Raw genomic sequence first — 27450 nt, forward strand, 5'->3', positions numbered from 1 at the left:
AACCGTAAAGGCTGAGAAGTGCAAGGTGGGGATGGCTGAAGTATCTTACCTGGGCCATCGGGTGGGGAGCGGCTGCCTAAAGCCAGAACCAGCCAAGGTGGAGGTGATCAGAGACTGGCCCACTCCCCAAACCAAGAACCAGGTCTTTATTGGGATTGCGGCGTACTATTGAAGGTTCATGCCCCACTTTTAAGCCGTAGCCGCCCCCTCACTGAGCTGTGCAAGAAGGGGAAGCCAGACAAGGTGGTCAGGACTGAGCAGTGCCAGCAGGCTCTCCGGGCGCTGAAGAAGGCTCTAGTTAGTGACCAATTTCTGGCAAACCCAGATTTCGACAAGCCCTTTATGGTGTTCACCAACGCCTCAGACATGGGACTGGGGGCGGTGTTAATGCAGGAGGATGAAAAGGGGGAGAGACACCCCACCGTGTACCTGAGCAAGAAGTTGCTACCACGGGAGCAGAACTACGTGGCCATCAAGAAGGAATGCCTGGCCATGGTGTGGGCCCTTAAGAAACTGGAGTCATATGTCTTTGGGCGACACTTCACTGTGTACACCGGCCATTCTCCCCTGACTTGGCTGCACCAGATGAAAGGAGCCAACGCCAAGCTCCTGAAATGGAGCCTGCTCCTGCAGGGCTATGACATGGACATGGTCCATGTGAAGGGAAGTGCCAACTGATAGCAGACACGATGTCCCGGAGAGAGGGGCCCTGATCTTCCCCAAGTCACTGGTCAGAGTTACCCCGCTCAGTTCATTCTCGAAGCGGGGAGAGATTTGATGCAGTAGGGACTCTCTGTGTGGGGGGATGGGAGAGCTGGGGAGGACATTAGGTGAGGGACAGGATTTTTAAGCCTGTATCTTGAGCCAGGTACGGGGAGAGGGTGTCAGCACCTTTGCCCGGGAAGCTGGACAAAGGAATCGGTCGGCTGGAGGAAGGGCAGTTCAGTTTCTGTTTTGGGCTGGGTGGTTGGAGTTCAGGGTATCCCAAGCTGGGATCCAAGTACCCTGAACACCCAGAAGAACTAGATTGAGTGGTCCTGGTTGTGCCTCCAAGCTATGCTGTAACCTGCATTCCTGTGTCGAATAAACCTTCTGCTTTACTGGCTGGCTGAGAGTCACTGGGAGTCCAGGAAGAGGGGTGCAGGACCGGATTTCCCCACACTCCGAGACAGGAGTGGTGCTAGGTCGCTGCCTTCCCTCCTCGGCTCTGTGAGGGGACTGGGTAGAGGCCTTTCCAGTGGGGGAGGAGCGCTGCCTCCCCTCCCCGGCTCTGTGAGGGGACTGGGGAGCGGCTGTCCAAGCGGGGGTGGGGCACTTCCTTCCCTCCCCAGCTCTGCGAGCGGACTGGGGAGTGGACGATTCAGAGGGGGTGTGGTGCTGCCTTCCCTCCCGAGCTCTGTGAGGGGACTGGGTAGAGGCCGTTCCAGCGGGGCGGGGTGCTGGGTTCCCTCCCCGGCTCTCCGAGGGGACTGGGCAGCGGCCGTTCCTGCGGGGGCAGGGCGCTGCCTTCCCTCTCCGACTCTGCTAGGGGACTGGAGAGCAGCTGTTCCTGCGGGGGCCGGGCACTGGATTCCCTCTCCAGCTCTGTGGGGGGACTGGGGAGCGACTGTTCCAGCGGGGGTCGGGGCGATGACTTCTGTTGCCGACACAGAAGGTGCCCGAGGCAAGCAACAGTGGTTTGTTGCCCAGAGTGTGAAGCGCCAATGAACACACACCAGGGTGGAGAAGCAAGCAAAGTTTATTGGGATCTCAAAGCGGTGCAAGGAGATGAACGCCTCAAATCGTGCACCACTACACAAGCAGCTTTTCCCTTTTTATAAGTTTTTTTTTCTCTTTCTTCTTTCTTCCCCCACCCTCCTCCTCCTCCTTTCTCCCCTGTAGCAATTAGGTAAGCGCAGGTGCATTAAGTAATCTTGTCCGCGGCAGCTTGTTAGTAAGTTTTCCTTCTGCAAGTTACCTTGTCCTTCTGCTAAAGGTGCACAGGCCTTATCACTACTGCTTTAGACCGGTTTTAGCTGTGCTGCAAGTGATAACTTACTGTTACACATTTCATTTCACAGCTGCTAGCTTTCTAGATCAAGTAGAGTTCAACATGGAGGAGCTTTGGTTCACTAAGGCTTAGATTTATGCCTAGTGACACCAACACTGGGGAGCGGCCGTTCCTGCGGGGGTGGGGCGCTGCCTTCCCTCTCCAGCTCTGCGAGGGGAATGGGGAGCGGCTGTTTCTGTGGGGGTGGGGCACTGGGTTCCCTTCCCAGGTCTGCGAGGGGAATGGGGAGTGGCCGTTCCTGCGGGGGCGGGGCGCTGCCTTCCTTCCCCAGCTCTGGGAGGGGACTTTGGAGTGGCTGTATCTGCGGGGGTGGGGCGCTGCCTTCCCTCCCCAGGTCTGCGAGGGGACCACAAAGTGGTCTTTCCTGCTGGGGCAGGGCGCTGCCTTCCCTCTCCGACTCTGCTAGGGGACTGGAGAGCAGCTGTTCCTGCCGGGGCCGGGCACTGGGTTCCCTCCCCAGCTCTGTGAGGGGACTGGGGAGCGGCCGTTCCTGCAGGGGTGGGGTGCTTTCTTCCTTCCCCAGCTCTGCGAGGCAAGTGGGGAGCGGCCGATCCAGCGGGGGCGGGGCACTGAGTTCCCCTTCCAGCTCTGCAAGGGGACTTGGATGTTGTTTTTCCTGTGGGGGCGGGGCGCTGCCCTCCCTCCCCAGCTCTGCCAGGGGACTGGAGAGTGACCGTTCCTGTGGGGTCGGGGTGCTGTGTTCCCTCCCCAGGTCTGCGAGGGGACTTGGACGTTGTCTTTCCTGTGGGGATGGGGCACTGGGTTCCCTTCTCAGCTCTGCAAGGGGACTGGGAAGAGTCCGTTCCTACGGGGGCATGGCACTGTCTATCCTCCCCATCTCTGCAAGGGGAATGGGTAGCGGCCGTTCCTGAGCGGGAGGGGGACTGGGTTCCCCTCCCAGCTCTGTGAGGAGACTGGGTAGCAGTTGTTCCTGCGGGGGCAGGGCGTTGCCTTCCCTCCCCAGCTCTACCAGGGGACTGATAAGCAGCCGTTCCTGCGGTTGCGGGGCACAGGGTTCCCTTCCCAGCTCTGCGAGGGGACTGGGAGCGGCCGTTTCTGCCGGGGCGAGGCGCTGCCTTCCCTCCCCAGCTCTGCGAGGGGACTATAGAGCGGCCGTTCCAGTGGCAACGGGGTGCTGCCTTCCTTCACCAGCTCTGCGAGGGGAATGGGGAGCAGTGTTCCTGCAGGGGCAGGGCGCTAGGTTCCCTCCCCAGCTCTGCGAGTGGACTGGGGAGCGGCCGTTGAAGCAGGGACAAGCCGCTGCCTTCCCGCCCCAGCTATGGGAGAGGAATGGAGAGCGACCGTTCGGCGGGGGCAGGGTGCTGCCTTCCCTCCCCAGCTCTGACAGGGGACTGAAGAGCAGTCTTTCCTGCGGGGTCGGAGCGCTGGTTTCCCTCCCCAGCTCTGTGAGGGTACATGGGAACGGCCGTTCCAGAGGAAGCGGGGCGCTGCCCTCTCTCCTCAGCTCTGTGAGGCCACTGGGGAGCATCCGTTCCTGCGGGGGCGGGGCACTGTGTTCCCTCCCCAGCTCTGCCACCGGACTGGGTTGTGGCCATTCCTGCGGGGGAGGCTGCTGGGTTCCCTCCCCAGCTCTGCAAAGCCACTGGGTAGCGGCCGTTCCTCCGGGGGCAGGGCGCTGTCTACCCTCCCCAGCTCTGCCAGGGGACTGCGGCATGGCCGTTACTGCGGGGGCGGGGCGCTGCCTTCCCTCCCCAGCTCTGCCAGGGGACTGGGGAGCGGCCTTTCCTGTGGAGTCTGGGCTCTGGGTTCCCTCCCCAGCTCTGCGAGGGTACTAGGTAGCGGCCGTTCCTGCGGGGGTGGGGCGCTGCCTTCCCTCCTTAGCTGTGTCAGGGGACTCGGGAGTGGCCGTTCCAGCGGGGGTGGGGTGGTGTGTTCCCTCACCAGCTCCGGGAGGGGACAGGGGAGTGGCCGTTCGAGAGGGGGAGGGGCGCTGGGTTCCAGACCCAACTCTGGGAGGATACAGGGGAGGGGCAGTTCCAGCGGGGGCAGGGCGCGGACTTCCGTTCCCAACTCTGGGAAGGGCCTGGGGAGTGGTGGTTCCAGCGGGGGGGGGGGGGACGGGGACGCTGGCTTCCCTCCTGTCATAAACAGATGGTTAAGGGTTAATGTCTCTTTTACCTGTAAAGGGTTAAGAAGCTCAGTGAACCTGGCTGACACCTGACCAGACGACCAATCTGGGGACAAGATACTTTCAAATCTTGGTTCAGGGAAGTCTTTGTTGTGCTGTTTGTTTTGTTCTTTGTTCGCTCTTGGGGCTAAGAGGGACCAGACGTGCAACAGGGTTTTCTCCAATCTTTCTGAATCAGTCTTTCATGTTTCAAAGTAGTAAGTATAGCCAGGAAACGTGGATCAATCTTATGTTTGTTTTCTTTACTTGTAAATGTGTCTTTTGCTGGAAGGATTTTTACCTCTGTTTGCTGTAACTTTGAATCTCAGGGTAAGCGAGGCAGGGAGGTCCCTGTAGGCTATATAAATCTGAATACCCTGTAAAACATTTTCCATCCTGATTTTACAGAGATAATTTTTACCTTTTCTTTCTTTAATTTAAAACTTTCTATTTTAAGAACCTGATTGATTTTTTTCCTTGTTTTAAGACCCAAGGGGATTGGGTCTGAACGCACCAGAGATTGGTGGGGGGTAAAGGACGGGGAGGGGAGGTTAATTCCTCTTTGTTTTAAGATCCAAGGAGTTTGGATCAGTGTAGCCTCTCAGGGTAACCCAGGGAGGGGAAAGTCTGGGGGGAAAAAGAGGGGAGGGAAGGCTAATTTCTCCTTGTGTTCAGATCCAAGGGGTTTGGGTCTTGGGTTCCCCAGGGAAGGTTTAGGGGGAACAGGAAGTGTGCCAAACACCATATTTTGGCTGGTGGCAGCGTACCAAATTTAAGCTGGTAATAAAGATTAAAAGTGATCATGCAGGTCCCCACTTCTTGGACGCTAAAGTTCAAAGTGGGGAAAAAACCTTGATACCCCCCCAGAATGGACCCTGCCTGGGCAGACTCGCTGTGGGAAGCGCACGGAGGGTCAGAGGATGCTGAATGCTCCAAGGAGAGACCCAGGATGTGAAGATGTGTGAGCTTCTTGCCCTAAAAACTTCTGCTCCAAGGGAGAGGAGGCTCCTCAAAGTCCTGACTGGTTTTGTGGGGAGCAGTTCCAGGGCATCGCCCAGGGTCTCCGTGACAACTGGTGGCAGAGGTGGGATGTACTGCACCCTGTGAATGGCGCTGCTTGCAGTAAGTGACTGGGGAGCAGTAAAACAAAGGAGGAATAATGAGAACCAGGCGTGCTGAAGGCTCCGAGAGGGACGGTTTCAGGGAGCGGTTAACCTCTGGGAGTGTGTGACCAGCGAGAAGGACTGTTGGAGTAAGAGGGTCCCCCTGAGCACTGCAGCAAGCAGTCTCAGTGGCGGAGGATCTTGCCGCTCGACCCTGGGAGAGAGGATTTTTGCAGTAGCAGGGTTCCCCTCGGCATGGCAGGAGCAGTCCCAGGGGCGGAGGAGTCTGCAGCTCGACCCTGGCAAAGAGGTGGTGACCACGAGAAGGGCTGGCACACCAGGGGTTCTTCCTGGAAACCATGGGGGAGCCAAGAGCACACAGGCGTGTGAGTCCAGAGCAACTTGGGAACGGTGAAGTGATGGCCTATCACCACCTCCTTGAGAAGGACATTGTGATCCTGTACACAAAGAGGGTTACGCACAGGGAAGTTCACCAAGGCACAGTTAATCATGAGTGGGAGGAGAAGGACATGTCTGAGGAGCAGATTCCTGACCCAGATGGGGCTACAAAAGGATCTGGGAGCAGCTGGAGCAGCAGCCAGACATCCCCGAGAGTCTGGTCTCCAACCAGATGATGGTTATCACGATCAGGTTCCCCATCAGGGGATCGAAGACATATGGGATGGGAGCAGAGCCTGAGAATGCGAGAGGATAGTGAGAGAGAGCAAGAGCCTGAGGAAAAGCTGCAGGAGAAGCAGCAGCAGCATGGACTGGGGATGGTGGAGCAGAGAGACATAGGGGGCTGCCCAAGGGTCAATGGGGAAACACGCATGGGGTGGCAAGACCCTGGGACAGAGAGAACTGTGGTGGTGCAGCCGCAGATGCTGAGGGGCTGTGGGACCTGGGTGAAGGTCCCCATGGTGAAGCCCCCCGTCCTGCATATGGCCTGGATCCTTGTGCAGACCCAGGAGGGGTCTGGCTGGCTGGTTGCTGAGGTTCTCCAGGATATTGGCTGGGAGGCCCTGTTGGGAGGTGACTGTGTCTCTTTGGGACAGGATCCAGGCCCTGCTCCTGTAACGGCCGAGGATTTGAATTCAAATCCAGGGAACCAATTGGGTAAGACGGAAATGGTCTGTGAAAATGCAAATGACGTGGCTGGCAGGGGGGAGGGGCTGCTGGGCTCAGGGTACCTGCCTACCTGTAACCAGCCCCTGGGGCTGAGTGGGAGGGAGAGATGCTCCCTGCCCCCCTGCACACCGGAGAGGGGGCTCACGCTGGCTCTGAGGCTGTGACTAAAGCAAGGAGCTCGCTGCCTGCCCCCACTCAAACCGCCACTCCCCAGGCCCCTCCCACAGCTGGGGAGGGAAGGCAACGCCCCAACCCCGCTCGGACCGCTACTCCCCAGGCACCTTCCAGAGCTGGGGAGGGAAGGCAACGGCCCAACCCCGCTCGGACCGCTACTCCCCAGGCACCTTCCAGAGCTGAGGAGGGAAGCAAGTGCCCTGCCCCCACTCGAATCGCCTCTTCCCACAACCCTCCCAGAGCTGGGGAGGGAAGCCAGTGCCCCGCCCCAGCAGGAAAGACTGCGTCCCAGTCCCCTCTCAGAGCTGGGAGAGGAACCCAGTGCCCCGCCCCCGCTGGAACGGCCGCTCCCCAGTCGCCTGATGAGCTGGGGAGGAAAGCCAGCACCCCACCCCCACTGGAACGGCCAGTCCCCAGTCCCCTGGCATAGCTGGGGAGGGCCCCCAGCGCCCCGCCCACCCAGGAACGGCCGCTCCCCAGTCCCCTGGCATAGCTGGGGAGGGAACCCAGCGCCCCTCCCCCGCAGGAACGGCCGCTTCACATTCCCCTTGCAGACCTGGAGAGGGAAGGCAGCGCCCCTCCCCCGCAGGTTTGCACACGGGTCATGGCCATGGCCGGGAGCGCAGCGCAGAAGCTGCTCCAGCCCTGCAGCCTGCGGGGCAGCGCACTGGGGCTGGGGGCAGCACGGAGCAGGCAGGGCCCAGGTGGGCGGGGGGCGGAGACACACGTGGGGCGGACACGCTCCTGCCAGGAGCTGCCTGATTCACCCCCTGCCCGGGAGCTGCAGGAGGGGCCCAGATCATGGCTCGGCTGCAGAGCTCGGAGCCCAGACTGGGCCCAGGAGTGAGGGGATGGGGGAGCTGGGGATGTAGCGGGGGTTGGAACCAAGAGTTGGTTGGAGATGGGGTTGTGCCACTTCCGCTTGGCGGCAGGGGGGCCCTCTGCCTTTTTTTTTGCTCCGCACCCCACGTCCCGATATTTCATCTTTGACATCTGGCCACCCTAGCCTGATACGAAGGAGGAAGTCTGCACCAAGGGGCCAGGGACTGGCCTTTGCTAGAGAAACCACTGTCAAGTTTTAGCCAATCAGGACAAGTCAGCAAATAAGAACAACTTCAGGTATCAGTAACTGCTACAGGTTGCAAATTCCTACATGTAGCAGTTTCTGGCACTACACCTGCACAGCTCTGCTCCCTGGCTCTTCTCGGGCTCCTGCTCTCTCCTTAGCTCTGTCCCACTCTCGCCCAGGCAGTTTCAGCTCACATGGAGGATGGGACCCCCTGGCCTGGTGACTCCCTCATCACACTGCCTGGCCTGTCAGCGCAGCTAACTTGGAGCTTTGGCTTCTCCCCATTGTCCCTGGGGACTGTCAGTCTCAGGGTCCTGATTTCCCATTGATCCTTCCCCCTTCTATTGGTGCTGGGAACTAGCCAATCAACCTCCCCCACACACAAACACACTAAGTTTTAGTAAAGGGCCAAGAGCCCCCTTACACAAGCCAGCCCCATGAGGGTCACCGATGTGCAGAGAAAGCAGCACAAGCTGGTCCCATGGTGTAATGGGCAGCACTCAGGACTCTGAATCCTGTAATCTGAGTTCAAATCTCAGTGGGACCTTGTGTTGGCTTGTGGTCATAGGCGGCAGGTTATATACATTTGTGGTGCTCGGGCTGCAGGAATATTCAGGGCTGGGGGCCCTGCTCCAGCAATATTTGGAGCTGGGTCTCTTCCCCTGGCCCTGGCCCCTGCCTGGCACCCCTCCCCCTGCTGTGCTGTGTCCCTGCCTGACAAAAAGCAGCATGGGCCTGCCTGCTCCTGCTGCTGGAGTAGAGGTATTTGGGCAGAACTGCTGTCTGCTGCCCCAGGGTCCTAGTGCCTGCCCTCCACTAATTGCAAGGCAGGCTGCCCTGAGCCCCCCTGCAGTATGAACCCCCCATCTTCAGCCTCACACCACACCCCAACCCTCTGCCCTAGCCATGAACACTTCATCTCTCAGCCCCAGCCCTGAGCCCCTTCCTGCATCATGAATCCCTCATCCTCAGCCCTGCACTCCCTCCCAGAGCCTGCACCTCTCATCCCTTCCTACAACCCCACCCCCTGCCCCAGCCTGGAGCCTGCACCGAGCACTCAAACTCCATCCCAAAGCCTGCACCCTGCACCCCTCCTGCACCCTAATCCCCAGCCCAGGATCTGCACCCCAGATGTCCCCCCCAAACCCCCTCCCAGAGCCTTAGGCAGGTGGGGGAGGAGTTTGGGGGGTGTAGTTGGGGGGTGGGTTCTGGGCACCACCAAAATTTCTACAAACTTGCCACCCATGTTTGTGGTAAAGCCCCAGAGCTCAACTTCCCTGTCTCCAGCTTTGTACGAGTGAATCTTTCCCCTCCTGCTGGGTGACTCACACCTCCTAGAGCCAGGTCTTTGGCTGGGGTGGCCACAATGGGTTAGGGCTCTAGAACTTGCTACCCTGATAGCTGCGATTCTTGCTGCTGCACCTGCTGTTCACAAGCTTGGCCCTTGTGCTTCCTACCACACTTTTCCTCTGGCCCACATGGAGAAGAAAGGAGTGCCAGGACTGGGATTAATAGTCAGGCTTTGGCAGGAGGGAGGAAGAGTCCCAGGCTGGAGCCCCACATACCTTCCCTCCTCCAGGCACCTAGAGCAGAGGCAGCCCAGCTCTGTCCGCTGGATACATCGGCAGAGTAGGTGAGTTCATTTAAATACAGTCTGGTCCCAAAGCCTCCTCCCAACCCTGGTCATCAGTATCTGTCAGGGGGGAGCTCATTCACACCTCGCTTACAAATCATCATTTGAAATTCTAAGGTTGGACAACACTGCTGAAGCCAATGCACCAACATTGTCAGCAAACACAACAGCTGGGTGAGGAAACCCGGCTTTGTCCAGACTTTCCAAACCTATTTTACTTTCTCAGGTACAAGTAGTTTTCATACGTTATATCTGCTTTTAACGTTTCAATTTCCATTCAAATTTGCAACCAATGGAACCAACATTGGCAGCGCTGCATGTAACTACCTGTCCACCGAGGGAGGGGGTGTTGGGGAAATTCGGGGAAGGGGGTGCACAGCTGTGATGCAGTAGGGACTGTCTGTGTGGGGAGTGGGAGAGCAGGGGAGGACTTTAGGGGTTGGACGATGCCAGGGCCTGTAACCTGAGCTAGGTAAGGGAGGGGAAAGGTCAACACCTTTGCCCAGGAAGGGGAACAAAGGAAGGGAGCGGCAGGAGGGAATCAGTTGGAGTTTGGGCTTGGAGCTGTGTAAGCAGAGGGGGCTGCACCCAGGGAGGCTCAGCAAGGACCAGCTGATTGCCCAGCTGGAGCAGGGAGACCGCATGAATGAACGGAGCCCTGTCTCTGAGGGAAGCAGCCGGGCAGATGCAGCGCAGGCACCAGTGTCTGTCCCTGCTGGGAGTGGTCAGCCGGCAGACGAGGGCTTCCCGAGACCCCCCCTTCCTAGGCGTAGAGGAAGGGTGGGGAGGAGCCCAGTGTATACCGAGGGCACCGTGACACCCCCGGCCAGCAGGGGATCCGCCCGGCGAAGCCCACCCCCCAGCAGGGGATCCTCCCGGCAACGCTCAGCATCCGTGGAGCGGATGCGGCTGGAATATGAAAGGGAGCTGAGACGGGAGGAGCTCGAGTTAAAGAGGCGAGAGCTGGAGGAGAAGGCGAAACAGCGTGAACATGAGGAGAACCAGCGCCAGCGTGAGTGGGAGGAGAAGGAGAAACAGCGTAAACATGAGCTGGACCTGGCCCGGCTGAGGAGAAGTGAGGCCCCGGCTGCGGTGAGTGAGGGGGGACCCAAGCCTACAAAGAGCTTTGATAAGCACTTGCTGCCCCGGCGTAAGGAGGGGGAGGACATAGATACCTTCTTGACGGCCTTTGAGAATGCCTGCGAGCTGCACCGGGTTGACCCTGCAGACAGGATCGCAGTTCTCACCCCCTTACTGGACTCCACGGCCGTGGAGGTGTACAGCCGACTGAAAGGGGCGGAGGCAGGGGACTACGAACTGTTCAAACAGGCCCTGCTCCGCGAGTTTGGGCTGACTCCTGAGATGTACCGGAAAAAGTTCCGGAGCCAGCGTAAAACCCGTGAGGTCACATACCTACAACTGGTCAACCGGGCACAGGGGTATGCTCGCAAGTGGACAGCTGGGGCCCAAACTAAAGAGGACCTGCTTGACCTATTCATACTGGAGCACCTGTACGAGCAGTGCCCGTCCGACCTGAGGCTGTGGTTGATGGACCAGAAGCCGGAGAACCCGCAGCATGCAGGCCAGCTGGCCGACCAATTTGTGGACAGTCGGGCAGGGGATGGCAGGGAGGAGTCTCGAAGGAGCAGGCCTGCCTCAACGCAGAGAGAGAGTCATCATGGGACCTCCCAAAGGGGGCCTATGGAGAACCCCCCCAAAAGGGGAACATCCAGCGGCAGGTCCCTCCGACCCACTCAAGGGGACCCACGAGATATGGGCTGCTATTGCTGTGGCCAACGAGGTCACATACGGGCCCAGTGCGCCAAGCTCAGGGACAGACCAAGCAGACCCAACCCGCAGAGGGTGGACTGGGTAAAAACCCAATCGGAGGAGGGGCTACATTCCCAGGAAAGGGGGGTTGGCAACATACCACCTGTGGATGCTCCCGGTTCCGGGTTTTTGGTTTACCGGGTGGGCGCGGGGCTGCCCCTCCGGAAAGAGTGCATTGTTTCCCTGGAAGTGGATGGGAGGAAGGTCACTGGGTACTGGGACACGGGCGCAGAGGTGACGCTGGCCCGGCCCGACGTGGTGGCCTCAGATCGGATGGTGCCCGACACCTACCTGACCCTGATGGGCGTGGGCGGGACCCCATTCAAGGTACCCGTGGCAAGGGTACACCTGAAATGGGGGGCCAAGGAGGGCCCCAAGGATGTGGGGGTACACCAATATTTGCCCACTGACGTGTTAATGGGAGGGGACCTTGAGGACTGGCCTAGTAACACCCAGAGTGCCCTGGTCGTGACTCGTAGTCAGAGTCGGCAAATGGCACTGCTCCCCGGCAACGGGGAAGGTACTCGACCTGAGGTGCAGGACCCTAACTCAGGGAGCAGGGAACGCCCAGGGGCACGGTGCAGAGAGGCTGCGGCCTCAGACCCAGCCAGCAAGAGAGAGCCGGTCCCCATTCCTGTCCCAGCTGCTGAGTTCCAGGCCGAGTTGCAGAAAGATCCCTCCTTGCGGAAGCACAGGGACCGGGCTGACCTTAGTGCGGTACAGACCATGAGGAGAGGTTGCAAGGAGAGGTTCCTGTGGGAGAAGGGGTTCCTGTACCAAGAATGGGCTCCCCCAGGGGAAGTAGAGTCATGGGGGATCAGGAGGCAGCTGGTGGTTCCCCAGAAGTTCCGTCACAAGCTGTTGTACCTGGCCCATGACATCCCTCTCGCAGGGCACCAGGGAATCCGGCGCACCAGGCAGAGGCTGCTACAGAACTTTTACTGGCCTGGGGTCTTTACCCATGTCCGACAGTACTGCCAATCCTGTGACCCCTGCCAGAGGGTGGGGAAGGCCCGGGACAAGGGGAAAGCGGCTTTGAGGCCTTTACCCATCATAGAAGAACCTTTCCAGAAGGTGGCCATGGACATAGTGGGACCTCTCAGCAAGACGACCCGGTCAGGGAAGAAATACATCCTGGTGGTGGTGGATTTTGCCACTCACTACCCCGAGGCGGTGGCCTTGTCCTCTATCGAAGCAGACACAGTGGCAGATGCGCTGCTGACAATTTTCAGCCGGGTGGGGTTCCCCAAGGAGGTCTTAACGGACCAGGGGTCCAACTTCATGTCGGCCCTGCTCCGGTCCTTATGGCAGAAATGTGGGGTCCAGCACAACTGGGCCTCAGCGTATCACCCCCAGTCCAACGGGCTGGTAGAAAGGTTCAACGGGACGCTGAAGATGATGCTAAAAACATTTATGAACCAGCATCCGCAAGATTGGGACAAGTACTTACCTCACCTGCTGTTTGCGTACAGGGAGGTACCCCAGGAATCTACCGGGTTTTCACCTTTCAAACTGTTGTATGGAAGGCGGGTGAGGGGGCCCCTAGACCTGATGAGGGACGAATGGGAGGGGAAGGCCGCTCCCGAGGGAGAGTCAGTGGTGGAGTATGTCCTGACTTTCCGGGAAAGACTGGCCGAGCTCATGGGCCTGGCCAGGGAGAATCTGGCCCGAGCCCAGAGGAGGCAGAAGGTCTGGTATGACCGCACAGCACGAGCCCGTACCTTCGCCACCGGGGATCAGGTGATGGTTCTTATCCCCGTGAGGAGAAACAAACTCCAGGCTGCCTGGGAAGGGCCCTTCAAGGTTATCAAGCAACTGAATGAGGTAAACTATGTGGTGGAGCTGTCAAACCGGGCACATCACCGTCGGGTGTACCATGTGAACATGATGAAACCATACTATGACAGGGGGAATGTGGTGTTGGCCGTGTGTAGACATTGGGAGGGGCAGGGAGATGACCCCTTAGTGGATCTATTCCCTGGGACAAAAGCTGGTTCCCCCCTGGAGACGATTCCCCTCTCTGAGCAACTGACCCCGGGCCAGCACGCTGAGATCAGAGGGGTGCTGCATTTGTACCGACAGCTGTTTTCCAACCAGCCTGGACGCACTAATTTGACTGTCCACCGGGTGGAGACTGGGTCACATCCCCCTATAAGATGCTCCCCTTTTCGGGTCACTGGTAAAACTGCCCAGGATCTTGAAAGAGAGGTCAGGGACATGCTGGCTTTGGGGGTGATCCAGCCGTCTTCCAGCCCTTGGGCCTCGCCAGTGGTGCTAGTCCCCAAGAAGGATGGGTCAATCCGGTTCTGTGTGGACTATCGAAAGCTCAATGCCATCCCCGTATCTGATGCCTACCCTATGCCCAGGCCTGACGAGCTCCTGGACAAGCTAGGAGGTGCTCGGTACCTCACCACTATGGATCTTACCAAAGGCTACTGGCAAGTGCCGCTGGACGCAGATGCCAGGCTGAAATCGGCCTTTATCACCCCTCTGGGGCTCTATGAGTTTCTGACCCTTCCCTTCGGCCTCAAGGGAGCGCCAGCCACCTTCCAGCGCCTGGTGGATCAGCTACTGCGGGGGATGGAGAGTTTTGCCGTGGCGTATATTGACGACATCTGCATCTTCAGCCAGACCTGGGAGGACCACATGTCCCAGGTTAAACAAGTCCTAGACCGACTCCGAAAGGCTGGGTTAACAGTAAAGGCTGAGAAGTGCAAGGTGGGGATGGCTGAAGTATCTTACCTGGGCCATCGGGTGGGGAGCGGCTGCCTGAAGCCGGAACCAGCCAAGGTGGAGGTGATCAGAGACTGGCCTGCTCCCCAAACCAAAAAGCAGGTCCAGGCCTTTATTGGGATGGCGGGGTACTATCGAAGGTTCGTGCCCCACTTTAGTGCCATAGCCGGCCCCATCACTGAACTATGCAAAAAGGGGAAGCCAGACAAGGTGATCTGGACTGAGCAGTGCCAGGAGGCTTTCCAGGCGCTGAAGGAGGCTCTGGTTAGTGGCCCAGTTCTGGCAAACCCAGATTTTGACAAACCCTTTATGGTGTTCACTGATGCCTCAGACACGGGACTGGGGGCAGTGTTAATGCAGGAGGATGAAAAGGGGGAGAGACACCCCATCGTGTACCTGAGTAAGAAGCTGCTACCCCGGGAACAAAGCTACGCAGCCATCGAGAAGGAATGCCTGGCCATGGTGTGGGCCCTTAAGAAGCTAGAGCCATATCTCTTTGGGCGACACTTCACCGTGTACACCGACCACTCTCCCCTGACCTGGCTGCACCAGATGAAAGGAGCCAACGCCAAGCTCCTGAGGTGGAGCCTGCTCCTGCAGGACTATGACATGGACGTGGTCCATGTGAAGGGAAGTGCCAACCTGACAGCGGATGCGTTGTCCCGGAGAGGGGGCCCTGAACTTCCCCAGGTCACTGGGCAGAGTGACCCCGCTCAGTTCAGTCTCGAAGGGGGGAGAGATGTGATGCAGTAGGGACTGTCTGTGTGGGGAGTGGGAGAGCAGGGGAGGACTTTAGGGGTTGGACGATGCCAGGGCCTGTAATCTGAGCTAGGTAAGGGAGGGGAAAGGTCAAACACCTTTGCCCGGGAAGGGGAACAAAGGAAGGGAGCGGCAGGAGGGAAGCAGTTGGAGTTTGGGCTTGGGGCTGTGTGGGCGGAATTCAGGGGATCCTAGCTAGGATCCAAGCACCCTGAAAGCCCAGAAGGACTCGGTGGAGGGGTCCTGACTGTGCCTGCAAGCTCTGCTGTAACCTGTGTTCCTGTTGTCCAATAAACCTTCTGTTTTACTGGCTGGCTGAGAGTCACTGTGGGTTCCAGGAAGAGGGGTGCAGGGCCGGACTCCCCCACACTCCGTGACAACAGCCCCCTGGCTGGGGGGCATATAGGGAATGCCCAGTTTCACTGAATTGAGTCTCCTACTGCAGCACCTGAGTAGATTACATCAGAGAGGAGCTGCAGTGTCTAGGCAGTGGGATGCCTGTGCCTTTAAGAGCCCAGCCCTGGGAAGCCCATGCTGAGAGGTGCTGCCTGTGAGAGGGGAAATAAAAAAGCCCTCTGCTCCCCCCACCCATGTTTGCAAACACTGGAGTCTCAGCCCACCGGGATCACTGTTACCCCTCGGCCCCTGCCTGTGCCAGGGTTTAACCCTCTGGCAGCGCCTCCCTCTGGGCTTAACTCTGGCTCCTCTCCCCCTCCCTGACTTTGCCCTTCAGCCCCTCTCCTAACTGTGCCTCCAGCTGCTTGACCCTCCGACCAGTCAATTTCCACCCCCTGCTCAGACCCTGGCCACCCCCTCCTCTGATTTGCCCCCCTTTGCCCCTTTTTAATCCCTGTAAAAAGTAAAGTGTGGTGGGTCCCATTCACTGGAGGGAAGGCTGGGCGCCTGGCCCCTGCCTGCCCAGTGCTCAAAGTGCCCCATGATCTTATGGATATTTGTTGAGTGCTGCAGGGTCACCCGAAGGGGGAGAGAGGCACGATTAGGTGGTGATGCAGCCAAGGGTGCCTCACTCAACACTGAAATGCAGCCAACTCTGGGGTGACTTACACAAGTCAGCAAATGAATTTGGAACAAGAAACGCACTGAAAGGATCGAGGCAGCTGCAGGAGGTGGAGAAAACCAGAAAAAGCAGTATCCCTGGATCCCAGCCCTGCCCCTCCCCCCCCTCTACCCCCTAACCTCCACTCCCCTCCCACGTTTGAGGGGAGAACCCAAGAGTCCTGGTCCCCAGCCTTGCCCACCCCCATATTTTGATATGGCTCCATCCAACAGCTGCCCCCACAATTGCAGGGTAGTGCCATGGGGCACACCGGGGCCTGCCTGTTTGCAGAGGATGGGCAATGCCAGTGCCCCAGGATGGGAAGAGATGATGCTAAGGGAGAAGCAAGCAGCAGACAGCTCCCATGACAGAGAAAGAAATGCTAGGGGGTGCTGTGCTGCAAGGAGTGAAGGGGATTGGCAGGGAATGGGAGGATCTTCCCTCACACCAGGTGTGTCTGTCTCCCTCCCAATTCCTCCCCAGCCCTACCCCAGCCCAGGCTAATCCCGGCCCAGCTGCCAGGGTTAAATTTGGCCTGGATTCTCCAGCTGCTGGGGATGGGGCTTGGGGCTAGGAAGCATGAACCTCTACTCCCCCTTCCCCAGACACAGTTGCATGGGCACAGACCAAAGGAGCCTGCAGCACTGCTGCCTAGAGGAAACTGACACACCAGCCAGTGACAGACACATCATGGCTCTCCTCATCCTCATCCTCTTTTCCATATACAACCTGGCTAGGTGAGAGAGTGGTAAACTCAGGGCAGTTGCATAGTTAACCTGTGGAATTCATTGTGAAGGCCAAGACTATAACAGGGTTCAAAAAAGAACTAGATAAGTTTAGGGTGGATAGTTCCATGAAGGGCTATTAGCCAGGGTGGGCAGGGATGGTGCCTGTAGCCTCTGTTTGCCAGAAGCTGGGAATGGACAATAGGTGATGGATCAATTGATGATTCCTTGCTCTGTTCACTCCCTCTGGGGAACCTGGCACTGGCCACTGTCAGAAGACAGGAGGATACTGGGCTAGATGGACTTTGCGTCTGAACCAGTCTGGCCGCTCTTCTGTCTCCCTTGGAGCAACAGTGACACCAAGTGGCCAATCAGGGTAGCACACAGAGTATGTATCCCTTGGAGCAGCAGTGACACCTTGTGGTCATTCAAGGTAATGCACAGAAGGTGTTTCTCGATACAGCAGCGACACCCACTGGTCAAGTGGCATAATGCACAGCATGTGTCTGCACTCTACGAGCAGTGACACCCACGGACCAGTCACGATAAGGCACAGAGTGTGTTTCCCACCAATCTGGGTAAGGCACAGAGCATGTTTCCCATGGAGCAGCAGTGACACCCAGTGACCAGCAGGGGTGGCATCAGACTCTTCTCCTTTAGTGGGGGACTGAAATGGGCTAGACAAAAAAAATTGGGGGGCTGTGCCCCCCATCACCTGGCCCCACCCTTCACGGGGGCCGTGCCTCTGCTCTTTCTCAGTTAAAGGCCAGGCTCATCTCCTCTCCCCCCGGCTAGGGTTTACAGCAACACAAACTTTATTAAAATAAAATAATAAACAGGGTTTACTTTAAATATTCTAAATCTGTCCAAATTTTAGTACTGAATCCAAAGTTTTCTTAAAGATCCCATCAGTAACCAAAACCTAAATGAAAATTGAAACCAAAAACTAGGCTTAATTTAAAACCCAAACATTAAGAAAAAACTTTGTTTGTAAAAATAAAAACTAACAAATGCTGTAAATTAATAATTTCAACATTTTATCAAAAAAGTGTGCTACAGCAGAATGATAAAATAACATCAAATAAATAAGAATGACGACTAAAACCTCCTATAAAGGAATTGAATCCTTGAATACTGGTCAAATCTGTATAAGATATGCAGAACTATGTCAAAACTGGTGTTGCAGGTCAGCCATTCAAATCCAGAAAATGTCAATTAAAAGCTCCATTCCAACTAAAAAAACTAAAACACCCCAATAAAACAAAACGGTCACAGCCTGAAACAAACCTACACAGAAGCAAAATTAAACCTGTACCAACACTGGAACAAACTATGTAAATTTCTAATTCTAACTTCTTGTTTCTCCCAGGAGAAAGGTGTTTTGCACCCCAGTAACCAGGCTGTCACTGCAGCTTTCCTTTCACTAAATAAGATTTGTACCAAATATAAATTGCCCTCCAATTTCTCTAAGAGAAATTGAAATTGTATCTTTGTACTAATATCCCAAGTGTGCAAGTCCATCCCCTCAGAGCAGCCTCACACTCTGAGGCCAGGGGAGAATCCCAACTGGTTTGTGCATTTGTAACCTTGGGGCCTGAAGCTGATGAGAGAAAGGGAAATGAGCCATCTTGGAACTTTCCGATACCACCTGCGGGGAGCACAGGGATTTGACTGAGTGACATCCTGGCTAATATTCACCTTGTTCTCCGCCAGCAGGCTCTGCTGGAGAGCTCGGGAGTGACTTGACCATGGCAGCACCCTATTTACATATTACAAGCTGGCATTTTGGGGGCAATGGGGTGAAATGTGAGTACTTTTGGGGTCGGGACCCACATGAGAAGGGATGTGGACAAACTGGAGAGAGTCCAGCAAAGTGCAATAAAAATGATTAGGGGACTGAGACACATGACTTACGAGAACCTACAGGCCATATCCTGTATGTTAAGCTAAGGCAAAGTTAGCATATCTATATTGTGACCTTTTACTCAGAGAGGAAAATCAACCTTTATCATGTTACTTAAATAGATAAGTACCCATGCCTGTCCAAGACCTTTACCTAGACCAATCGACAATGGAGAATGGCATAGGGTTTTTTTCAGTGTTGTACCCACAGATTTAACAGGTACACTACAAGGTAACTTAAGTGCATATTTACATGTCATCAACAAGCACAAACATACTAGTGTATAAAGAAAATGTACCCTAATGTTTTGTGAGTGAGGAATGAAATTTGGGCATAGGAGGAAGGATTTCCGGCCCTTGTGCCCTATGAAAGAGGTAACTTACCTCGCTAGAGCACTTCGCTCTATCATTCTGACTTACTTCCTCCACTCTCTCTCTATGTACTATCAGCAGGCTGTACTTGTTCTTAAACTTTAAGTTTCAAGGGAACTTGGCTAAGTTCGGTTTCCCTACGTTGTTATTCTTTGTTTATTAGGTTTTGATTTTAAGTTTAACATATTCAAGTAAACCCTAAGTAACACTAGCTTTTTCTAAGTACTGCATCTTTCACTTAAGAATTGAGAAACCTGAACTGCAAGGCTGGTCCTGTGTCTCTTACCACCAGGTTATCAAGGAAGGCTGTGAGTATATTAATCAAAACTTTGTTGCATATAATGCCATATGCATCTTTTGAATAGCAGTAATGCAACTGTAACTTTGTAACTCAATTAAACTAAATTAAATGTAAGCTAATCAATTAAATTTTCATCAAATTATCCACATTAATATTATTAGTACACCCTACATCAGGCTACATGGGACAGAGAGTTGGAGTGCAGAGGGATGAAGGCACTGGCTCTGGGGGTGCAGACTCTGGGGTGGTGTTAGAATGAGACATTCAGGTTGCAGTAGAGGATTCAGAGTTAGGATAGAGAATTGGCTGTGAATGCTCTGGCATAAGGCCAGGAAAAAGAAAATTTAGATGCAAGAGAAAAACCAAGGTAGAGCAAAAAGCAATGAAGAAGTGTGTGATTTTAGCTGCACAGGACGAAAAAGCTCTGCTTGTCTTCTCTCACCAAAGCATCAAAGAACCAGTTGAAAGACATCTCTCCCCCACTGCAACAACAATTCCAGTTGACCTGGACTGAGAAAGGAAACCTTCTCCTTTACAGCACCAGCAGACCTGGACTGAGTCATGAACACCTCCCACTCTCCAATCCAGTGTTTCTGGCCTGGGACAGGGGAGGGGCTCCTCTCTTCTCCATTTGGGACATGGTGGGAAGAGAAAAGTGACAGGGCTTTACGGGAAATAATTATTTGCCAGATTCATGTGCAAGTCCTAATCCTTGTTAACCCAAACAAACCGTTTATCCTGCATGCTGATGCCAGTTTGGAGGGTCTGGGAGCAGTCCCATACCAGGAAGTGGAAGGAAATGTAAATCTGTAGGCTTTGCCAGCTGAGGACTGTCTGATAGCGAAACTCACTATCCCATCCACCAGCAGCAGTTCTTGGTATTGAAATAGGCCATCACTGAGAAATTTCGAGACTACTTGTGTTGTGCTTAGTTTCAGGTGTGGACAGAGAACAATCCACTGACTTATGTGTTAACAAGGGCTAAGCTGGATGCTACAAGGCAGAGGTGGGTGGCTACTTTTGGTAGCCATAACTTCACAGTCAATACCAATGAGTTGGTATAATAAGGAATGTGATTTATCAGGACCACCAATTCTTGGCTGGGGGGGAGGATGTAAGCAGGGTGAGAATGATCTCTACCCTGCCATCTGTTGATGATCTGTTGTAAAGGCCTTTTGAGGCTGATGTCATTTGCATGGTTCCACCCACCCCAGATTGCATGATGGGGGTGCCTGTCCAAAGGGTCATTTTGGCTGCTGTGGGATCCCCAGTCTCTTTCTTATTAGGGCAGGGGTAATAAAGTGCAGTTATTCTGGTGATATAAATCAAGGACAGTAGAACGGTACTTAGCAGTTCGTGATTTTGGAACTCACCTGAACCTACATATATCTCGTTAGGCAAGGGACCTGGGTTCCAAAGCATAGTGAAATAAGAGAGATTGAAAAAAGATGTTTGTGTTTTATTAGTACAGATTTTTTGTGAAATCTGTAAATGTAAGTTTTATGTCTTATGTATCTCTCTATTTTAAAAATAGAGCTTTTATAGTTTGAACACATATTTGCACCTGTACCACAGATAAAAAGCCGTTAATGACTAAATGCACTGTTTAGACATACATAAACTGCTGGGCTGGCATCTCATTTCCACACTAAAACTTGTAAACAACTCCATAGATAGGTAAAATGCTTCTTACGGCTCAAACGGCAAGGAAATTTTGCAGATTGCAAACTGGGACATCAGCTGTAGGACGCAACTTTCAAATTCTTAGTCACAGGTAAGCAGGCAGGTTTATGCAAATTCTGGACTCTGGGACCAGAGCTGGGGTTGGCATTGGGGGGGACCCAATTTTTGTAGCACATGCACCACCTCTGCAACACCAACCTTTACTACCTCACTTCGTAACACCACACACACAGCAGCCTTTTACCTCTCAGGAACCAAAGAATACCCTGAAAAAAACAGAGTGGTATAAGCTGAAGGCAAATGACTGCAATACCAACAACACCTCAAAGAGATTCAAAAACGTCTCTGTCTTTACACACCTTAGACAGTAGGAAGAAAACCTACAAACACAGACCAACAAAACAAACATCCATTCCAACCTCCCACAAGCTTTGAGTCTTTGGAACCCAGACCCCTAAATGGGTGAGTTCAGGCGAGGGTGAAGCTCTCCGGCCTCAAATGCCAGGTACAGTTACTGTCTCCTTGATCCAGAACGAACAGGAAAATACACTGCATTACTCCTGCCCCAATAACAAAGAGATTGGGGATCCCACAGCAGCTAAAATGACTGTTTGGAAAAGCACTCCCATCATGCAATCCGGAGTGGGTGGAACCATGCAAATGACATCAGCCTCAAAAGGCCTTTACAACAGATCACCAACAGATGGCAGGGTAGAGTTCATAGCAACCCTGCTTAACTTAGGCTACGTCTACACTACAGCATAAAATAGAAATTATTAAAACCAGATTTATAAAACCGGTTTTATAAAATTGATTTTACGCATCCACACTAGGGCACATTACTTCGGTGGTGTGCGTCCATGGTCCTAGACTACCATCGATTTCCGGAGCGGTGCACTCTGGGTAGCTCAGTAAAAGAATGGGACCAATAACTTCGATTTCCATCCACACTAACCCTAAATTGATATAGTAATATCGATTTTAGGGTTACTCCTCTCATTGAGCAGGAGTACAGAAATCGATTTTAAGACCCCTTAAAATCGATTTTAAGTGCCTTGTAGCGTGGACGGGTACAGCGTTAAATCGATTTAACACTGTTTAAATCGATTTAACACTGTAGTGTGGACCCTAACTCTTACAGCAAACCAGGGCAAAGAAAGAATATGCAAGCGCTATTCCGCAGCCCCGATGCTCTTTTCTGCTCCTTCCCACCGAACTATCTCAAACATACAGTCAATTGCATCAAAGCAATTCTTCACTATTTGGGGCATTGGTGCCCCTTAGTCCCCCTGAGGTGATCGGCTGGTTCCTTCTGGCCTTAAACGCTAGGTAGGAATCTGACTCAAAGGGCCACAACCTTCCTCCTCTTCTGCTCCTATGAACTATCCCTCATCTGGGCAAAACCTTTGAAAACACTGGTGTTTTCCCAACAGGAAAGGGATGGACAATTTCTCTTCTGTGGGGAGGTGAGGGAAACCATGCAATCACCTTCTGGAAGGTATATCAAGGAGGGTGGCGTAAGAACCCTCACGGACTAGAAAAAGAAAGCAGCTCTTTAACTGACCTTCCAACAACGACAAACTAAAATCTGCAAGAGCAGCCTTTCAACTCACGGCCCAATAACAAGCCGTTGCCAATAACTAATCGCAGAGTTACAAATGACTCCAAACCATACACTCTTGGGACAAACCAAACCTTAACACAAACAACACCGCATTTATTTGCTGCTCTTCAACCGTGATAACCGATAACTTCCGAAACCAAAGAGCCAGCAGAATACCCATCACAAAAGTGTCCCCTGCTAGATAGGAAGCCATCTCACTAACACGATGAGCTCAAAGTAAAATAAAATAACGGGATAGAAAATCCCAAACAGTCATTTTCAGAGCTCTGAGTTGTTTATAGGGAAGCTCGAGCCACTGACACCAGTTCAGGTAATCCCTTTCTGTTCTTTTCACAACAGAGAACAGCCTCACCAAAGCAAAGCCTCAAAAAAATGGGTACAAACTCATAAATGTTCCTCTCCACGGAAATCTTTAGTAAAAGGTGAAAGATTTATACGAACTGAAGAGAAAACAGAATACATAGAAGACAGGGCAGAGGCGCTGCCGGGGCAACCGCGTATGCTACCACAAGTCAGGGTGAGTACTCTCACAGCCCGCTAAACTGCAGAGTTTTTAGAGGAAATGGAATTGAACCGATTGACAGCCCGAGTTGGATCATGGGAACCGGGGACACAGGGAGTAAAACTAGCCCCTTGATGAGGGACTCGCTTCGCTGCGCGCAGTGCATTGTGAGTATGCAAATAAGATGGTCCGGCCATCTCCGGCGCTCAAAGGAGTCTTTTCTCCGGGCTGCCTCTGCTCCTTTCCCAGCTGGGCGGAGATTGGGATGCGGGGAGGGTGGGGAAGCTGCTCTCCTGAGACAGTCCTGCTGATGCCCAGGCACATGGAGGACGGAGCCTGGACGAGAAGCAAGAGGGCACTTGGCTCACAGCTAAAATCCGGAGCAACAGCACACACTTTGCAAAGGAAGAGGAGGCGGGGTCTCGGACATGAGATTCTATCTGCCGGCCGGGGTGTGACCCCGCGTTGTACCTGCTGCTTGGTCTGCCTCTGCTGCAAAGTAGGTCGCCTCAGGTCCTTGGAGTTCCCTGAGCTGCAGCTCACCCTGATGCACGGGAACAGCTTAAAAATCATGGACTCTCAGGCTACATCTACACTACAGCATAAAATCGAAATTATTAAAACTGGTTTTATAAAATCGATTTTACGCGTCCATGGAAACCATAGGGGAGCCAAGAGCACACAGGCCTGTCAGTCCAGAGCAACTTGAGAATGGTGAGATGATGGCCTATCACCATCTCCTTGAGAAGGATACTGTGATCCTGTACATAAAGAGAGGGTTACACATGGGGAAGTTCACCAAGGCACAGTTAATCCTTAGTGGTAGGAGAAGGACACGTCTGAGGAGCAGATTCCTGACCCAGATGGGGCTACAAGAGGATCTGGAAGCAGCTGGAGCAGCAACCAGGCATCCCCGAGAATCTGGTCCCCAACCAGACGAGTGTCTTCACGATCGGGTTCCCCATCAGGGGATCAGAGACGGATGGGATGGGAGCAGAGTCAGAGAGAGCAAGAGGACCATGACAGAGTAAGATCCTGAGGAAAAACTGCAGGAGCAGCAGCAGCAGCATGGACTGGGGATGGTGGAGCAGAGAGACATAGGGGGCTGCCCAAGGGTCAGTGGGGAAACACGCCTGGGGTGGCAAGAGCCTGGGATATAGAGAACTGTGGTGATGCAGTAGCAGATGCTGAGGGGCTGTGGGACCTGGGTGAAGGTCCCTGGGGTGAAGCCCCTCGCCCTGCTTATGGCCTGGATTCCTGTGCAGACCCAGGAGGGGTCGGGCTTGGCTGGTCGTTGGGGTTCTCCAGAATATTGGCTGGGAGGCCCTGTTGGGGGGTGACTGTGTCTCTTTGGGACAGGATCCAGGTCCTGCTCCTGTAACGGCCGAGAGTTTGAATTCAAATCCAGGGAACCAACTGGCTAGGATGGAAATGGTCAGTGAAAATGCAAATAACCTTTCTGGCAGGGGGGAGGGGCTGCTGGGCTCAGGATACCTGCCTACCTGTAACCAGCCCCCTGGGGCTGAGTGGGAGAGAGAGATGCTCCCACCCCCCTGCACACTGGAGAGGGGGCTCATGCTGACTCTGATGCTGTGCCCAGAGCAAGGAGCTCGCTGCCTGCCCCCACTGGGTGAGGATACCTGGGCATCCCTGGGAACGCTGGTGGGTTTGAATTTGCCCAGGTCACTGGCTAAACTGACCTCGCTCAGTTCGGCCCCTCCAGCTCTACAGGTGCCCCTCACTCCTGATCCGCAGGCCTCTGGGCTCCCCACTGAGCTCCCCAGTAACTGCGCTGCTAGTGCCCCTCACTCCCGACCCCTAGCCCCTGCTATCCCAGTCCTGACCTCCAGACTCACAGCTCTGCTGGTGCCCCTCACTCCCGACCCGCAGCCCCCTGGGTTCCCCCCAGTTCTAGCAGTGCCCCTCACTCCCAACCTGCAGCCCCCTCAGTTCCCCGCTGAGCTCTCCAGTCACTGCGCTGCTGGTGCCCCTCACTCCCGACCAGCAGCCCCTGCTATACCAGACTCACAGTTCTGTTGGTGCCCCTCACTCCCGACCCGCAGCCCCCAGGGCTTCCCCCAGCTCTACCAGTGCCCTCACTCATGACCCGCAGCCCCCTGACCTCCATCAACTCTGACGGTGCCCCTCACTCCCGACCCACAGCCCCTGGGCTACCCGCTAATCTCCCCAGTCACTGTGCTGCCGGTACCAGTCACTCCCGACCCACAGCACCTGCTATCCCCGTCCTGACATCCAGAATCACAGCTCTGCTGTTGCCACTCACTCCCGACCCGCAGATCCCTGGGATTCTCCTAGCTCTATTAGTGCCCCTTACTACTGACAAAGAAACCCCTGGGATCCCCGCTAATCTCCCCAGTCACTGCTCCATCAGTGCCCCTCACTCCCGACCTGCAGCCCCTGCTATCCCAGTACTGATCTCCAGACTCACAGTTTTGCTGGTGCCCCTCACTACCGACCCGCAGCCCCCTGGGTTCCTTCTAGCTCTACCGGTGACTCTCACTTTCAACACACAGCCACCTGGGCTCCCCGCTGAGCTCCCTGGTCACTGCGCTGATGGTGCCCCTCACTCCCAACCCGCAGCCTCCTAGGTTCCCCCCTGCTTTACCGCTGCCCCTCATTCCCGACTAGCAGCCGTTGGGCTTCCCGCAGCTCTACCAGTGCCACTCACTCCCGACCCGCAGCTCACTGGGGTCCCTCCAGCTCTGACAGTGCCACTCACTCCCTACCCACAGCCCCTGTTATTCCAGGCCTAACTTCTAGCTTCTCTGCTCTGCTGGTGCCCCTTACTCCTGACCCGCAGCCCTTGCTATCCCAATCCTGAACACCAGACTCACAGCTCTGCTGGTGCCCCTTGCTCCTGAACCACAGCCCCTGGGATTACCCCAGCTCTACCGGTGCCCCTCACTCCCGACCCGCAGCTCCCTGGGCTCCATCCAGCTCTCACGGTGCCTCTCACTCCTGACCCGCGGTCCCCTGGGCTCCCCATTGAGATCCCCAGACACTGCGCTCTGGTGCCCCTCACTCCCAACCAGCAGCCCCTCCTATCCCAGTCCTGTCCTCCAGACTCACAGCTCTGCTGGTGCCACTTATTCCCGACCCACAGCACCTTGGGCTTCCCCCGGCTCTGCCGATGCCCCTCACTCCCGACCCTCAGCCTCCTGAGCACATCCAGCTCTGACAGTGCCCCTCACTCCTGACCCGCAGTCCCATGGGCTCCCCGCTGAGCTCCCAAATCACTGCGCTGCCGGTGCCCCTCACTTCTGACCCGCAGCCCCTGCTATCCCAGTCCTGACCTCCAGACCCACAGATCTGATGGTGCCCCTCACTACCGATCCACAGCCCCCTGGCTTCCTTCCAGCTCTAGCGGTGCCCCTCACTCTCGACCCGCAGCCCCCTGGGCTATCCACTGACATGCTCAGTAACTGCGCTGCCGTTGCCACTCACTCTCGGCCCGGAGCTCCCTAGTTTCCCCCCTGCTCTACCGCTGCTCCTCACTCCCAACCCAGAGCCCCTTGGGCTCCCCACTAGGCTTTCCAGTCACTGCGCTACTGGTGCCCCTCAGCTGAGGAGGGAAACGAGAGCCTCTCTCCCGGTAAAACTGCCACCCCCCAGACCCCTCCCAGAGCTGGGGAGGGAAACCAGTGCCCCTCCCACCCTGGAATGGCCAATCCCCGCGACCCTTCCAGAGTTGGGGAGGGAAACCAGCGCACCGCCCCGGCTCAAACCGCCACCTTCCAGACCCCACCCAGAACTGCGGAAAGAAGCCAGTGCCCTGCCCCCGCTGGAGCCGCCACTCTCTGCTCCCCTCCGAGAGCTGGGGAGGGAAGCCAGCACCCCCTCCCCGCTGGAACTGCCAGCCAACAGGCCCCTCCCAGAGCTGGGGAGGGGAGACAGCACCCCACCCCCAGTCGAGGTATCACTCCCCAGCCCCCTCCCACAGCTAGAGAGGGAAGGCAATGCCCCACCCCCGCTCGAACCGCCACTCCCCAGGCCCCTCCAAGAACTGGCAACGAAAGCCACCTTTCCCACAGGAACCTCTCCTTGCAACCTCTCCTCATGGACTGTACCGCACTGAGGTTATCCAAGTCCCTTGGCCTCCGCAAGGAGGGATCTTTCTGCAACTCGCCCTGGAACTCAGCAGCTGGGACAGGGATGGGGACCTGCTCCCTCTCGTCGGCTGGGTCTGAGGCCACAGCCTCTCTGAGCTGTGTCCCTGGGCGTTCCCTCCCCACCAGGTTAGGGTCCTGCACCTCGGGCACAGTACCTTCCGCATTGTAGGGGCGCAGTGCCCTGTACCGACTCTGACTACGGGTCACTACCAGGGCACCCCAGGCGCTGCTTGGCCAGACCTCCAGGTCCCCCCCATTAACACCTCCGTGGGCAAATGTGGGTGTACCCCCAAGTCATTGGGGCCCTCCTTGGCCCCCCACTTCAAGTGTACCCTCGCCAAGGGCACCTTGAATGGGGTCCCGCCCACGCCCATCAGAGTCAGGTAGGTGTCGGGCACCATCTGATCTGAGGCCACCACCTCAGGCCGGGCCAGAGTCACCTCTGCACCCATGTTCCAGTTCCCAGTGACCTTCCTCCCATCTACCTCCAGGGAAACAAGGCACTCTCTCCGGAGGGGCAGCCCCGCTCCCACCCTGTAAACCAAAA

At 55.5% G+C, this 27450-nt stretch overlaps 2 non-coding genes across 2 annotated transcripts; one reads left to right on the forward strand and one right to left on the reverse strand.

The window, feature by feature from the left end:
* The first annotated feature begins 8127 nt into the window (after positions 1-8127).
* Positions 8128-8199, forward strand: TRNAQ-CUG (transfer RNA glutamine (anticodon CUG)). Its single transcript has one exon. It is a non-coding gene; the product is annotated as a tRNA-Gln (tRNA).
* Positions 8200-22615: 14416 nt separating this feature from the next.
* Positions 22616-22731, reverse strand: LOC127041030 (U5 spliceosomal RNA). The gene has a single exon (XR_007771612.1). It is a non-coding gene; the product is annotated as a U5 spliceosomal RNA (small nuclear RNA).
* Between the last annotated feature and the right edge of the window lie 4719 nt (positions 22732-27450).

The sequence above is a fragment of the Gopherus flavomarginatus genome, assembly GCF_025201925.1.
Source record: "Gopherus flavomarginatus isolate rGopFla2 chromosome 13 unlocalized genomic scaffold, rGopFla2.mat.asm SUPER_13_unloc_1, whole genome shotgun sequence".
NCBI lineage: Eukaryota > Metazoa > Chordata > Testudines > Testudinidae > Gopherus > Gopherus flavomarginatus.